We start from the raw sequence: 12,657 nt of genomic DNA, 5'->3' as shown, positions 1-12,657 counted from the left end.
ACAGTCCACTAGAGTCGGTATGTACTGTTTTCCCCTAGAAGTCTTGGGTCAGATAGGCCCCAGGATATTTATTCCCACTCTTTGAGGTGTGGTGCCCTTACTAGACAAAGATTGCACAGGTGCCCACCCTTTGTCCCGGCTCTTCCCCACCTTCTGGCAAACATCATGTGACTTCACATACTCAGTCATGTCCTGGCCAAATGGAGTCCAGTAAAGGTTTTTCCTTGCTCTTTTCTTCATTTTCCCCACCCCCATGTGTCCATTTGGGTGGGCATGCACCACCTCTAAGATGTGCAAGCGGTGTCCCTTAGGCATTATAAGTTACCTCTAGGGCTTGCACCCCTCCCTGTGAGTTTTATGGATATACTCATGGTACAACAGCCCATTTTGGATGACGATCCGGGAGCTCAGCATTCTGCTGAGAAGTGGTGAGTTGGAGCATTAGGGATGTGCACGGAACTGGCTGGCCCAGTACGCTTCGAGGCTGGACCAGCCTCGAGCCCAACCAGGCCAGTTTGCTCTGGCCCCCCTTGAGCCCCCCCCATGGTTTGGTCCAGTCTGGGGGGACATGGACCAAAAATGCTTAATTGTTTTAAAAAATTGTTTTTACCTGGGGAGTTCCTGGAGGTGGTGGGGTGTGTGTGTGTGTCCGCGGAAGTCCCCCCCTTCTAAATCACCCCTTGGCCCGAATCGGGCGCTCTTCGGCCGGTTTTCAGCCTTCACCCAGTGGCCTGACAGCCATGTTGGGCACCTGTGCACAGTCCCAAAAATATGTCCTTGATGGTTGCTGGACCCTCAGAAACATGTTCTTGGAGGCACAGAGGGCTAGAGAGAGAAAGGAACTGTGTAAAATTGCCCCTCTCTTATTACATGCCTGAAGTGCTTTTCAGGGCATGCAAAGTTACTCTGAATGTCAACCAGAAATTTGGGGGGGGGCGGGGTATAGCACTGTCCTTCTACCTAACTAACTTCAGAATACGCAGACTTTAACACAAGTTTAGGAGACACAGACTCAAATCAACAAATTGTCACACCACCAGATCAGTTCTCTCCATAGAACTCTTGAAATGTCTAACAAAGAGGTGCAGAGACATACAGTGGATGACTCGCTGAATGGTTTAAACATTTACTGAGAGCTGCTTGGTAGATTGGACTGAGGATGCTCCAGTCTTTTTTAGAATTGGCCTCTAATTTCTGGTTGAAGAATTTGAGTGTTATAATCAAACTGATGGGCTTAACTACCCTGGGCTAAAATAGGCCTGAGTTGCCCTCTGACCCTTTTTAAAAACATTAATCTGCCTGGCTGCAGCTGCTTTGTATCTATAAAATTAAGGTGCATTTTGCTGCTTCCAGGCTTTCCTAATCTCTTGTCTAGACATACTCTCTCCTGAAATTCAATTTCTGGCCACTTCAATTTCCCCCGCCCCCACTCCAAGCAGGGTTCTTAATTTATCCAGAGCTCAACTCTTGGGTTGCTTCATTGCAGACCTGGCACTGAATCAAATTTACTCTACATAGTAGACGCTACAAAAATAATTATGCCCAGAATTCTGGCAACAGCAGTATATAGTGACTAGAATGCCACTGGGAGATTTCTTCACTTCAGTTTCCCTCATGTTCCACCACCCCCGCTTAAAACAGCTGTCTTGCCTTGTTCAGTGCCTGCTTGGAATTCTTCCGTAGCTGATACATATACCATTGGCAGAGATACATTCCAAAGTGTTTAGCTTTACTATTAAATGGTTTGTATTCCTGCCCATTTTTCCTTTTCTTCCCACACTTGTCTTCTGGATTTCAGATAATAAGAGAACCAGTGAAGTATTGTGACTAGAGTGTCTGCCTAGGATTGTGGAGAACCTGTTTTCAAATCTTTACTCAGTCTGAATTTGGGCCAGTTGCTCTTTTAGGCTGACCTACCCAACAACAGGGCGTTGGTTAAGATACAATGGGCATGTGTAGGAAGAACCATTGCCTTGAGTCCCTCGGAAGAAGTGCGAGATATAAATTTAATGAAGTGGTAATGATTTTTCTTGACATAAACCCAAAGATGGTCAACTTCTGTCCTATGGACTAGTTTCTTCAAGGTCGGTCCAGACACTGACTAAACCTAGACCTACTGAGCTTCAGCCAGGTGTCCATATCATGTACCCTTGTACCATGTCCAGATTCTGGCCTATGGTGGCCCTAGCACATTTCTTGCCTAGTTTCTGTTTCTTGTAAGCTTTAAGAGGTTGTCTGTGCTTTAATCCTATGTGTCTTCAGGTTGTATATGTGATGTCCTAAATTCGGTCTCCATAATAGTGTCTTCTAGTAAAAGTTCCACTAACGTTATGATGAAGCTGAACACCTGAATCTGCCTTCTGCAGAATCAGACCACTGGTCTATTCGGCTTAGTATTGTCTTCATTGACTGGCCGTGGTTCTCCAAGAAGGCCCCAGAATCTCCAAGAATCTCCCCTATCTGGAGATTCCAGTGACTGAATCTGGGACCTTCTACATGCAAAGTAACATAGGTACATATACTGAGTCAAACCATTCGTCTAGCTCTGTCTACACTGACTGGGAGCAGCTTCTCCAAGATTTTAGGTAGGAGTCTCTCCTAGCCCTACCTAGAGGTGCCAGAGATTGAACCTGGAATGTTTTGCATACCAAGCAGGTGCTCTTACCATTGAGCTACAGCCCCATCCTCTTATTAATGAAAGCCAGCTATGAGTGTGAGGTGGTCAGCACCATTCCCTCTAAGGTGCGCGGGTGCGTGCACACACACTCTCCAGCCCCCCCCCGCAGAAATCCCTAAGGGCTGCTCACTTGCCCTCTTGCCTCCGGCGGCTGCTACTCCCCTCCAAGAAAGTGCCGCTTCTTCTGTGGCTGCTGGCTCCTAGCTGCTTCTCTTCCTTCCCACTCACCCCCTCCGCCTCCACTTCTTCCCGCCGCTTAAGTTCTTGTGCGGGAATCCGCTCGGTTCCCTCCTAGTCCCTTTGCTGCCGCCGCCGCCACGTGGGCTCTTGCCAGGGCAAGATCGCTTTTCCAGGGCAAGAGCCCATGTTTCCGCTTCTCCCCACCACTTGAGCTCTTGTGTAGGGCATCAGCTCCGTCCAAGGCCCGTTTGTGCAGCATTACTGCTTTCCGTGTGTGTGTGTGTGTGTGTGTGTGTGTGTGTGAGAGAGAGAGAGAGAGAGAGAGAGAGAGAGAGAGAGAGAGAGAGAGAGAGAGATGTGTGTACACTGCCTTGATATTGCTGCCCAGAACAAAACTCTTTCTGCTCACTGATGATAAAAATTATAGGGAACACTGGCCAGTGTGGACTATGAAGAACAGAATGGCTCTTGTGTTTAGAAGTTGGTTTTCCCTTAAACAACCTGCTGTTGTGAGCTTGGCTGAATGTTGTATCCATTTGGTGTATTCCAGAAACTGTAGTTTTTCTCCTGTATTTGAGCCATAGCCTCACTTTCCTTGAGACAATGCAATGGAAAACCAGGCTGTAAATTTAAATTCAACAGAGACAAATGCAAGGTTCTGCACATGGGTGGGGTGGGGTGGGGGAAACATAGATGTATAGAAAACCTGGCTTAGCAACAGTGCATGTGAAAAAGAGCTTGGACATGAGTCAGTAGTGTGATGTTTGTTCTTTTTAAAAAATAAGGATTTTAGGTTCTATGCCTACATCCAGTTCTGAGTGCCAGAGTTTGAGAAGGATGTAGACAGATTAGATTCAGTGAAGATGGTCAGGAATCAGGAAAACAAAGCCCATGAGGAAAGGTTGAAAGGAACTGGAGAAAAGAAGAGTGAGGCAGCTGCCAGGTTATTTCTGTTTTCCTGTGGCCTATTTACATCAGGCCTGCAGCTTCTAGGAACCATTAGCCACTGCAGCCAAAAACTGAATCTTTTTGTTTTTCTTTGACTGTGTAAACCACTTTGAGAAGTCTTTGGCCTGAAATGTTATACAAATAAGTAAATAAATAGACTTTGTTCTCTACTGCCCCAAAGGGCAGGACTAGATCTAATGGGCTTAAGTTACAAGAGGGTAGATCTCAACTGATTAGAATAAACTTCTCAAAGATAAGAGCAGTTGGACAATGGAAGCAGTTGTTGGTGGGGGGGGGATTTTCCCTCCTCCAGAGTTGTCAAGTGGAGGCTGGACAGCATCAGCTGTGGACTCTGGATTTCCTGCATCAAGCAAGTGATGGAACAGGAACACACACACCCCGCTCCCCCCCCCGCCCACACACACACCACTTTTCAGTTCTTTTCTTCTATCCTTTTCTAATCTGTATGGAACAATTATTGTACTTGTGTTTTTTGTATGAATCAATAGCCAAATTTCAGTAGACCAAGTCTAGTAAGGCTACAAGCCTAAGTGCACTTAACAGAGTAAAGGTAAAGTCAGGCACGGAGCCTGATCACCAGCAGCCCATGTGCGGTGGCCCCACTGACCCCCACCTCCCGTGTCTTCCTGCAGGGAAGAACCGCTCCTGGCTGCGCTGCAAACTCAGCGCCAGCCTTAGTTTAGCTCCCAAAGGGGTCGCGCGGCCCCTCCGGTATCTAAACCAGCACCCCCCGCGTCTGACATCAGACACGGGGGGGTGCATGTCAGGGCCGCGAGGCATGGGCCCTGACTGGGTGCAGCCCGGGTTCTTGGAACCCGTTGGCTCAATGGTGGCTCTGCCCCTGGGTAAAGTGTGCTGTCGAGTTGGTTCCGACTCCTGGTGACTACAGAACCCTGTGGATGTCTTTGGTAGAATACAGGAGGGGTTTACCATTACCATCTCCCGTGCAGTATGAGATGATGCCTTTCAGCAGCTTCCCATATCGCTGCTGCCTGATATAAGTGTTTCCTATAGTCTGGGAAACATACCAGCGGGGATTCGAACTGGCAACCTTCTGCTTGTTAGTCAAGCATTTCCCCACTGCATAGTAGTGCTTACTTATTTAGAAGAGTGACAGTTCTACTCTGTGCCGAATGTACTGGAAGTAAGCCCCACTGTTTTGAATAGGGCTTATTCCCAACTAAGTGTGCATTGGATTGTAGCTTGAGAGATACCTTTTCAAAAAAAGAGCCTTTTCTGGCTCAAAAAGGTGAGCCAGCGTGGTGTAGTGGTTAGAGTGCTGGACTAGGACTGGGCAGAGCTGAGTTCAAGTCCCCATTCAGCCATGATACTTGCTGGGTGACTCTGGGCCAGTCACTTCTCTCTCAGCCTAGCCTACTTCACAGGGTTGTTGTGAAAGAGAAACTTAAGTATGTGGTACACGGCTCTGAGCTCCTTGGAGGAAGAGCAGGATATAAATATATTTTTTTAAAGTTCAAAGCTGTTTTTTTGTAACAGGAGTAGTGGTGTGTTTTTTTAAAAAATTAAGTGATAGGCCTATTGGTGTCATGAAATGTGTCTTCATTAAGTGTTTGCTTTGGATGACAATTTATGCAAACAGGAACGTATGAAAAGAATGAAAACTTGTTAAAAGTTAGATTGTACCTAACTTCTTCCACCACTGGATGGAGCATAAGGAACACCAAACATCCTTGCCTCCGCCTCCTAGGACTCGGTTTCCCAGTGTGCACAGCGCTCCGAGTCGCCTTTCCCCTTCCTCACCCTCAGGCGCCGCTGTTACCTGGACCAGCTCCTCCTCGGCATCGCTACGTAATTTCGCGCGCCCTCGCGGAGACGACTACATTCCCCATAATGCCTCTCAGCACTCATTCCTGATGGTGGTGGCAATAATGATGAGGCACATCACGTGGTGCATGCTATATAAAGGGAGGCGCTGCGCCGGTAGCCCCATTGTTATCGCAGAGCGGAGCCTGGGGCTGCGGGTCTCCCCGTCGGGGCTGTCGTTGCCAGAGCCGCCGCCGCCGCCGTCGGCTTCCCGCTCTCTCTCCTCCCTTCCCGAGGCACGGAGCTGCTGCTTGAACCTCATCCCCTTCCTTGAGGGGATATCGGGCCTCGTCCTGCAGCCCCGGCCTGTGCAGAGGGAGGGGAGGAGAGGAGGGACCGGCGGGCGGGAGGAACCCCCTACCCGGTGAGTGGCTCGGCTGGCTGGCTGGCTTGAAAGGGAGGGCGTGGCTTCCGAGGGGCGGGGCTAGTAGATTTTCGGGGGGTGCGGACTGGAGGAGGAGGGGAGTTAACCTTCTCTAAAGCGTCCTGAAATGGCTGCGTACCTTCCCTTTTCTCTATTCACTCTAGAAACGAAAAGGGGGGAACAGACCCTAGAGAAACCCCCGCTGCTAGGACGTTACTTGGGGTTTTACAGGAATCGGGGTGGGGTCTCTCTTCTCTCCCCCACCCTCATCTCAATACGTCTCTTAATACCGTTTTTTACTACAGGGTTGTGGAAAGAACCTTTCCCTTTTATATGCTGGCTGGGACCCATTTTTTCTCTCGGGGTGGGGATCTTATTCAGCTTGCTTGAAACATGATCCCACCTCCACCAGATCAACCTCTTTTCCTACCCCCCTTTTTGTTTCCTGCCATCACATTTTAAAAAGGTGTTTTGAAGCAAAGGCTTATCATATGGCCTAGTGGGAGGAGGAGGAGGAGTGGGAAGAGAGATGCTCTTCTTCTTATCCTGGGAAGGATTTATTCTCGCCTGAAACTCTGCCACTTGTGCTCACCTTACCCCAAAGTAGTCTGCAGTTAACCTCAGTAGTACCTTTTTCTGTGGTGAGATGTCTGGTTCTAATCACAGCTTTGTGTAGATTTGTAGCTTCTTAAAAATGAAGTCAGCAATTCTCTCTTGATATATCAGCTACAATGTATTGTATGTCCAGGCTGGCTTGATTATTGATGGAGGTGCTTTTAAAGACTAAGACTTGTTTCCCTTTATTTCTTGCATAGGCTATTTGAATGCTGTTTGAATGTCAAGCTGAGGCATTTTGTTGTGTGGGGTAAAGACTCAATTCTAGGATACTGGAGTATCTATGTACCCATGCAGTGAAGAACATGAAGGTATATGTGAGGCTCTGTTGATCTCTTGAGTATGCAGATTTCTACATGTGTTTCTTTGGAGAGCAGCTCCATGATTGTACAATCAAAGATGTGTATGCAATTTCTCATCCTTTTGTTTACAGCTAGGAAATGTATTAATGGGATTACGGTACTGGATCAGAAATCATGGCTGTGTGGTGTGGCATTTGTGGAGCAGTCCCTCCATGTCGGTGATGGAGTTCAGAAGTGATGCTTTGACGCATACATCAAGCAGTAAGGTTTCAGGAGAATGTTCTGGGGAGTGGGAGGCAGGTTTGGATGCTTTTAGAGACAGTGTTTTAAAAAAATCTTATTCGGCATTATGTTTAGGACACCCTAATCCTTTCAAGCCCAGAGTAAAATGTTTTCTAATATATCTGGTTTTGGGGGGAACCCGAAGAAAACCTTTGTCTGTCTCCCTGATTCTTGGCCGCTCTTATATTTCTACTGTCTCCCTCTATAGAATGTACTAGAAAGTATCTGCTTTTGCTGTATCTCCTATCTCCCATATGACCAGGCCATGGGGTCAGATGGGACATACCTTTGGCTTGATTATTTATAGCAAGAGTGAAGGTGAAGAAGGGAGATGGGGATGGCTTTGCCTGACTGAGCTGTTGGCACTTCCTGAGTGGAGATTTTTTCTTCCTCCACCACCCATTGTGACACATTAGCAGTGATCTGCCCTCTTTCACTGGGATGTTGTGCAGGATACTCTCATCTTCATGTATTGATGGGAAGTGAAGTCTTCATTTTAGAACAGAGCGGAGCAAAGAGCTGGGAAACTTCAATCCCATCATTGTCTGATATTGTATATAATGGAGGAAAGTGCTTCATCCTGTGTGAAGTAGACCAGGCAGGAAGAATATACATAGAATCATGAAATAGGTGCATAGAATGTATTAGATTCTGTGATACTGTGTATCATATGTACATAGATATAGGTACACAAAAGGACAAGCCGGGTTAACAAGGTGGGAACTAAAGGTGATAGGGATACAAAATATAACTTCGTCACCAGAATGCTCCGTATAAGGCAGCCTGCTATTCAGTGAACCACAAACATTGGTTGGCTTTAGAAGTCAGTTGTTTGCACATACCACAGAGGAGTGGGGGTGGGGAGGGGTCATCAGGCTAGCCGTTCACTTTGTGCTGGGTTGGGAGGCATGCTGAAATATTTGATGAGGATCTTTTTTGCCATTGCAGAGTGCTTCCAAAGCACAGTGGGAAGTAAAGAGTGAGTAACCCTACCTTTCCCACAAATTCCAGATGACTTGGCAGGGTGGGGGAGAGAATCATTCTCACACTTCACCCTCAGCTGGAATCATTCTCTTACTTTACCCTCGGCTGCAGTAGCAGTCAGAAACCGTGAAGGTGAGGGACACCAGCCATTTCTGGCCATCTGCCCAAATCCCAGTCCAAGGGAGAGAACAGGTCACCTGGAACTCTAGTGGGGAGGTCATCCACTCACCTCATGCTGTGCTTTGGAGCCTCTAGGAAGCAGCTCGGTAGAGAACCCTGCTCTTTCTGAGCGTTGCTCAGTTCAGCAGTAAGAGAGGCCTCTAAGTCCTGGGCACTACACAGGCTCTCTCTCCTCCCCCCACTACCCCCCCACATGGCATGAGCACCCTCACCCCCACCCCTCTGAGGACTCAATAGTGTGAGGAGAACTCAGGCAGGTCTGAGGTGCTTGTCCACAAATACGTTTGCTGGGGAAGAATTTTCTGGTTGCCAATGACAACCAGTTTGTAGAACCCTGTTGATATTCTGTTTCTATTTAAGCCCTGGGAAAGTAAAATATATTTGTTTCTTGATCCAGATTTTACAGTCCTGTGCTTTTCCAAGATGAAGTGCATGAAGAATGTTGCAATCATAAGGTCATAGTGTATGTGTCCTTCCACGGGAATGATCTTGTATTCTGGTGGTGTTTTTATTTTTCAAGTGTCCAATATGCAGGCCCATCCTTTAGGAGGGGCAAACGGGATAATTGCCCCCAGCCCCATGCTCTCCCAGGCTCCACGGCCAGTTCTGCAGCCCCTGCTGTCTTGTGGGGGGCAATTCTACTCTTGCTGCCCATCTGACAGGAATCTCCTGTCCTGGCGGAGCAGCTGGACATGACTCCCAAAGGCAGCACAGCCCATCTCCTCCCAGCCAGGGCCAGGCAGTCAAACAGGAGCAGCCCTCCAACATCAGCCCCAGCGTGTCTACACACGCCTCTCCCTGTTTTCATGTTGTGGCTGCTTCTGGTTCGCCAGTTGGCGTGCATCAGACCTTCTCAACAACAGCAGTGGCAGCATGAGGGTGGTGAGCAAGTGAGGCTCCCATGCCTTCCCCCCCCCCCGAGCAGCCAGTGCGCACACCTCCCTGTCACACCCAGTGGTGCCCCAAATTCAATCAGCTGCACTTGGCAGCAGGCATGACAATTGAACTCCTTAGTGCTGTGAGCGCTATTGGAGGGCGTGGAGTGAGGAGCTGGCAGTGGAGGAGGAGTGTGTCTGAGGGGCAGTGCTGCTGGTCTCCAGCCCCTCACTCTCCTGGGGATGGCCCTGCCAATACGGTATGTGCCTATTCTGCTATGTAGTGACTGTCTAGCTGAAGCAGACTGTCAAGTAGTGGCAGTGCATATGACATTAATAGAGGTGCAGATGAATGATGCTTTCATCTTGATAGTTAGGCAACTGATTTTGGGCCTAGTCATCTTGTCTCAGAGTAGATGAAGCCAGCCTTGGGTTTGACCCAAGGCTTGTCTTTGAGGATGAGGAACAGTGATGTTGTCGACATGACGTCTCTAGAATGTTACCTTTCAAGGTCTTTGCCACATAATACACTTATGCGATATATATGAATAATGTGCATTATAGTCAGGACATAGAATACAAAGATGAAGCTTTAATTGATCTGGGATACTTCTGAAATCATTTTAGAAAGTGTATTTAACCATCACTGAAAACCAACTTCATGTGTTGTGTTGGCACTTGAGCAAATTCAGACCTGGTTTTCTGTTCCCAGTGGCATCAACTGCAGGAGCCATTTTGATATGGTTGAGAGTTAGTTGTTTGTTTACGATCTTAGCTCAAACAGCAATGGAAACAAAATATACTCAGTAAAGAGAGAAAAACGGAAACAAAAACTAAAATGTTATCACATACATAAAATCAAGAACCTTTGGCAGTAGCTGATTGCTGTGCTCTAGCCTCTCTTAATTTGGTCAAAATATAACAGAATTTGGCAGTCGCCAAGGATATTGTTGGGTCCCTATCTTCTAATAAACATGTAAGAATCGTCTCCTCCGAGTGGCTTTCTCTGTGGTTGAGAAATAATCTGTTCCGTATCTTATACTATAGCAGACATTGCTGGTGGGGAATGAAAGCTCTGAATTGTGTGTTATCCCTTGTAAATTCTGCAGATCTCAATTTCTTCCTCAGATAACAGAAAGTCCACCAGTTCCTGCTGGTTCAAGGAGTACAAAATGCACTGAAGACATACTAGCACTATAAATGTCAGTCCTTGGGATCCTTTGAAATAGAAAAAAAATCTGGTGTGTGACAGGCATGAATCTCTGACAAAAGAATAAGAGATTTTCAGGTGGCTTTCTAAGCAAGAAATGATTATGCTAATCACAAGAAAACTGTAGTTTCTTTGTTGACAGAGACTTGATTGTCCTCTAAATTGTGAGCTCAGGGGAAACCCCCCCCCCGCCTTGCATATCACTAACCTATATTCTGGGATATGGTGACATGGTGTTCTGATGGCAATATATAGTTCTTTATAATCCCTTGGAATCTGAACAAATTGTTTTAAACCCAGAACTGCAGTAAAACACATTCAGTTGAATCAGGGCACACCTGCAATTGCTTGCCTTTCTGACTCCTAGTTTAGCCCTGTGGACCTTATGGACATGTGTAGAGTAAGTAGTGTTTCTCTTTCACCTACCCCAAATTTACCAGCATTCTTCATGTGAAATGCCAAGAACCTTCTTCCAAACCCTGTAATATTAAATATTAGTTCTTTCGCAGAACGGGTGAACCTTGTTGATCACGGTACTGCTCTTCATGGTTCCGCATATCTGTGCTCACATAATTGCCACCTGACCTCAATACACATGGATACAAAAGGGTTAAAACTCACATATCCATGGTTTTGGATTGGCCAGAAATGACCTCCAAGGTAATATCCAGCCACCATTTTGAGAAAGGGAGCCATTTTGTGGCTCATTAAAGGGAAAAAAACATTTCCCCATGATTTTTCACAGGAAAATGGGGACTTGGTGGGAAGCATTCCTGGGCAGCTGGAGACCCGTGGAGCATGGTAGGGCACTTCCTTTTTTGCCCTTTTTGGCCATTTTTTTGGCCGTTTTTTTGGCCATTTTTCCAGCCTCCAGGAACCTAACCCCCAACCCTCCCATTGTTTTAATGCCTTGTTATCCATGGTTGTAACAGAGAATGGAACCCTCGTGGATATCGATGTCCATCTGTACTCCTTGGTAATGGGTGGGATTCTGGAGATGTTTGATTCACAGGATACCATATAGAAAAACATGCGTTCAGATCCCACTCATAGACAGCTGGGCAGCCCTCACTGCAACTTACTCCCCTTCTATAAATGGGAGCAGTGCTATCTTATCTCAAAGGAATGTTGTGACAAATGGAAGATGGATTGTAAAACATGCAGTATGTAATGTAAAAAAATAAACAATAGTAAAGTCTTTGAAACTTCCTGTAGTGGACTTTATCCTAAAACTCAGTAGCCTTTTTTTTTGCAAGAGTTATCTCAGTTATAGTAACCCTGCCTTAACCAGTGCTCATGCTATGATTACATGGAGCTGCGTGCACTGGAAATCACCCTGTTGTTAACTACTTTATTAGTAAGTATGATGGCTCATTGTTTAGGTAAACTCTATTGGATCCTTTTATTTTTACATTTCTATCTCACTCTTCCTCCAAGGAGCCCAGAGTGGTGTACATGCTTATGTTTATCGGCACAACAACCCTGTGAGAGATGAGTGACTGACGTAGAGCTACCCCGTGAGTTTCACGACTGAACGAGGATTTGAACTAAGGATCTCTCTGGTCATAGTCCAACACTCTAACCATGGCACAATGCTGGCATCAGTGTTCTCTCTAATTTTTTTCATCTGATTGTGGAATTAAATTTGTTCTGAGTGGCAGTATCAAGGCAGTGTGCGCACACATGCATTCAGGGTGGGGCCTTCCCAATTCAACCTGAGAAGGATCTAAAATTAACTGAGCAGACATCAAAAAATGTGTGAGCATGCACACGCCTTAGAGGGTGTGCTTTTCTCTTCTTGCTTGTAGAATAACTTTACAATCCACAAATAAGATGTTTAGTACAGTACACCTCTTCCCTCAATTCTCCTGCATGGAAGACATATTTCCAAAAGACATAATATTTCCAATATTTCTGTACTTCTTAGGCCTTCGGACACCAGTCTGCATAGCTGATACAGGGCATGTTGAAAAATGCTGCTCTATATTTGTTCTGTAGGGCATTTGTTGGTGCATGTGTGTTAATTGTCTTAAGGTCAGGCCGAAGGCCTATCTAGTCCATCCTGTTTCCAAGAGTGGCCCACCAGATGCTTCCGGGAAGCCTACAGGCAAGAGGTGGGGGCATGCCCTCTCTTCTGCTGTTGCTCCCCTGCAACTGGTATATAGAGGCATCTTGCCTCTGAGGATGGAGGTGGC

At 46.6% G+C, this 12,657-nt stretch overlaps 1 protein-coding gene across 6 annotated transcripts in view; it reads left to right on the top strand.

The window, feature by feature from the left end:
- The first annotated feature begins 5,668 nt into the window (after positions 1-5,668).
- Positions 5,669-12,657, top strand: part of CSRNP2 (cysteine and serine rich nuclear protein 2) — a 54,918-nt gene continuing 47,929 nt past the window's right edge. The window contains exons 1-4 of one of the 6 annotated variants that reach the window (XM_053300222.1): positions 5,669-6,014; positions 6,830-6,940; positions 7,063-7,192; positions 8,775-8,840. The gene's annotated coding sequence lies outside the window, so the exon portion shown is untranslated. Of the gene's footprint in view, positions 6,015-6,233; positions 6,254-6,829; positions 6,941-7,062; positions 7,193-8,774; positions 8,841-12,657 lie in introns of those variants that run through there. The other 5 variants (XM_053300218.1, XM_053300223.1, XM_053300220.1 and 2 more) reach the window with 5 other exon arrangements.

The sequence above is a fragment of the Hemicordylus capensis genome, chromosome 2 (genome assembly GCF_027244095.1).
Source record: "Hemicordylus capensis ecotype Gifberg chromosome 2, rHemCap1.1.pri, whole genome shotgun sequence".
NCBI lineage: Eukaryota > Metazoa > Chordata > Lepidosauria > Squamata > Cordylidae > Hemicordylus > Hemicordylus capensis.
The sequence above is the reverse complement of the archived record's forward strand: the minus strand, read 5'-3'. Positions and strand labels throughout refer to the sequence as shown.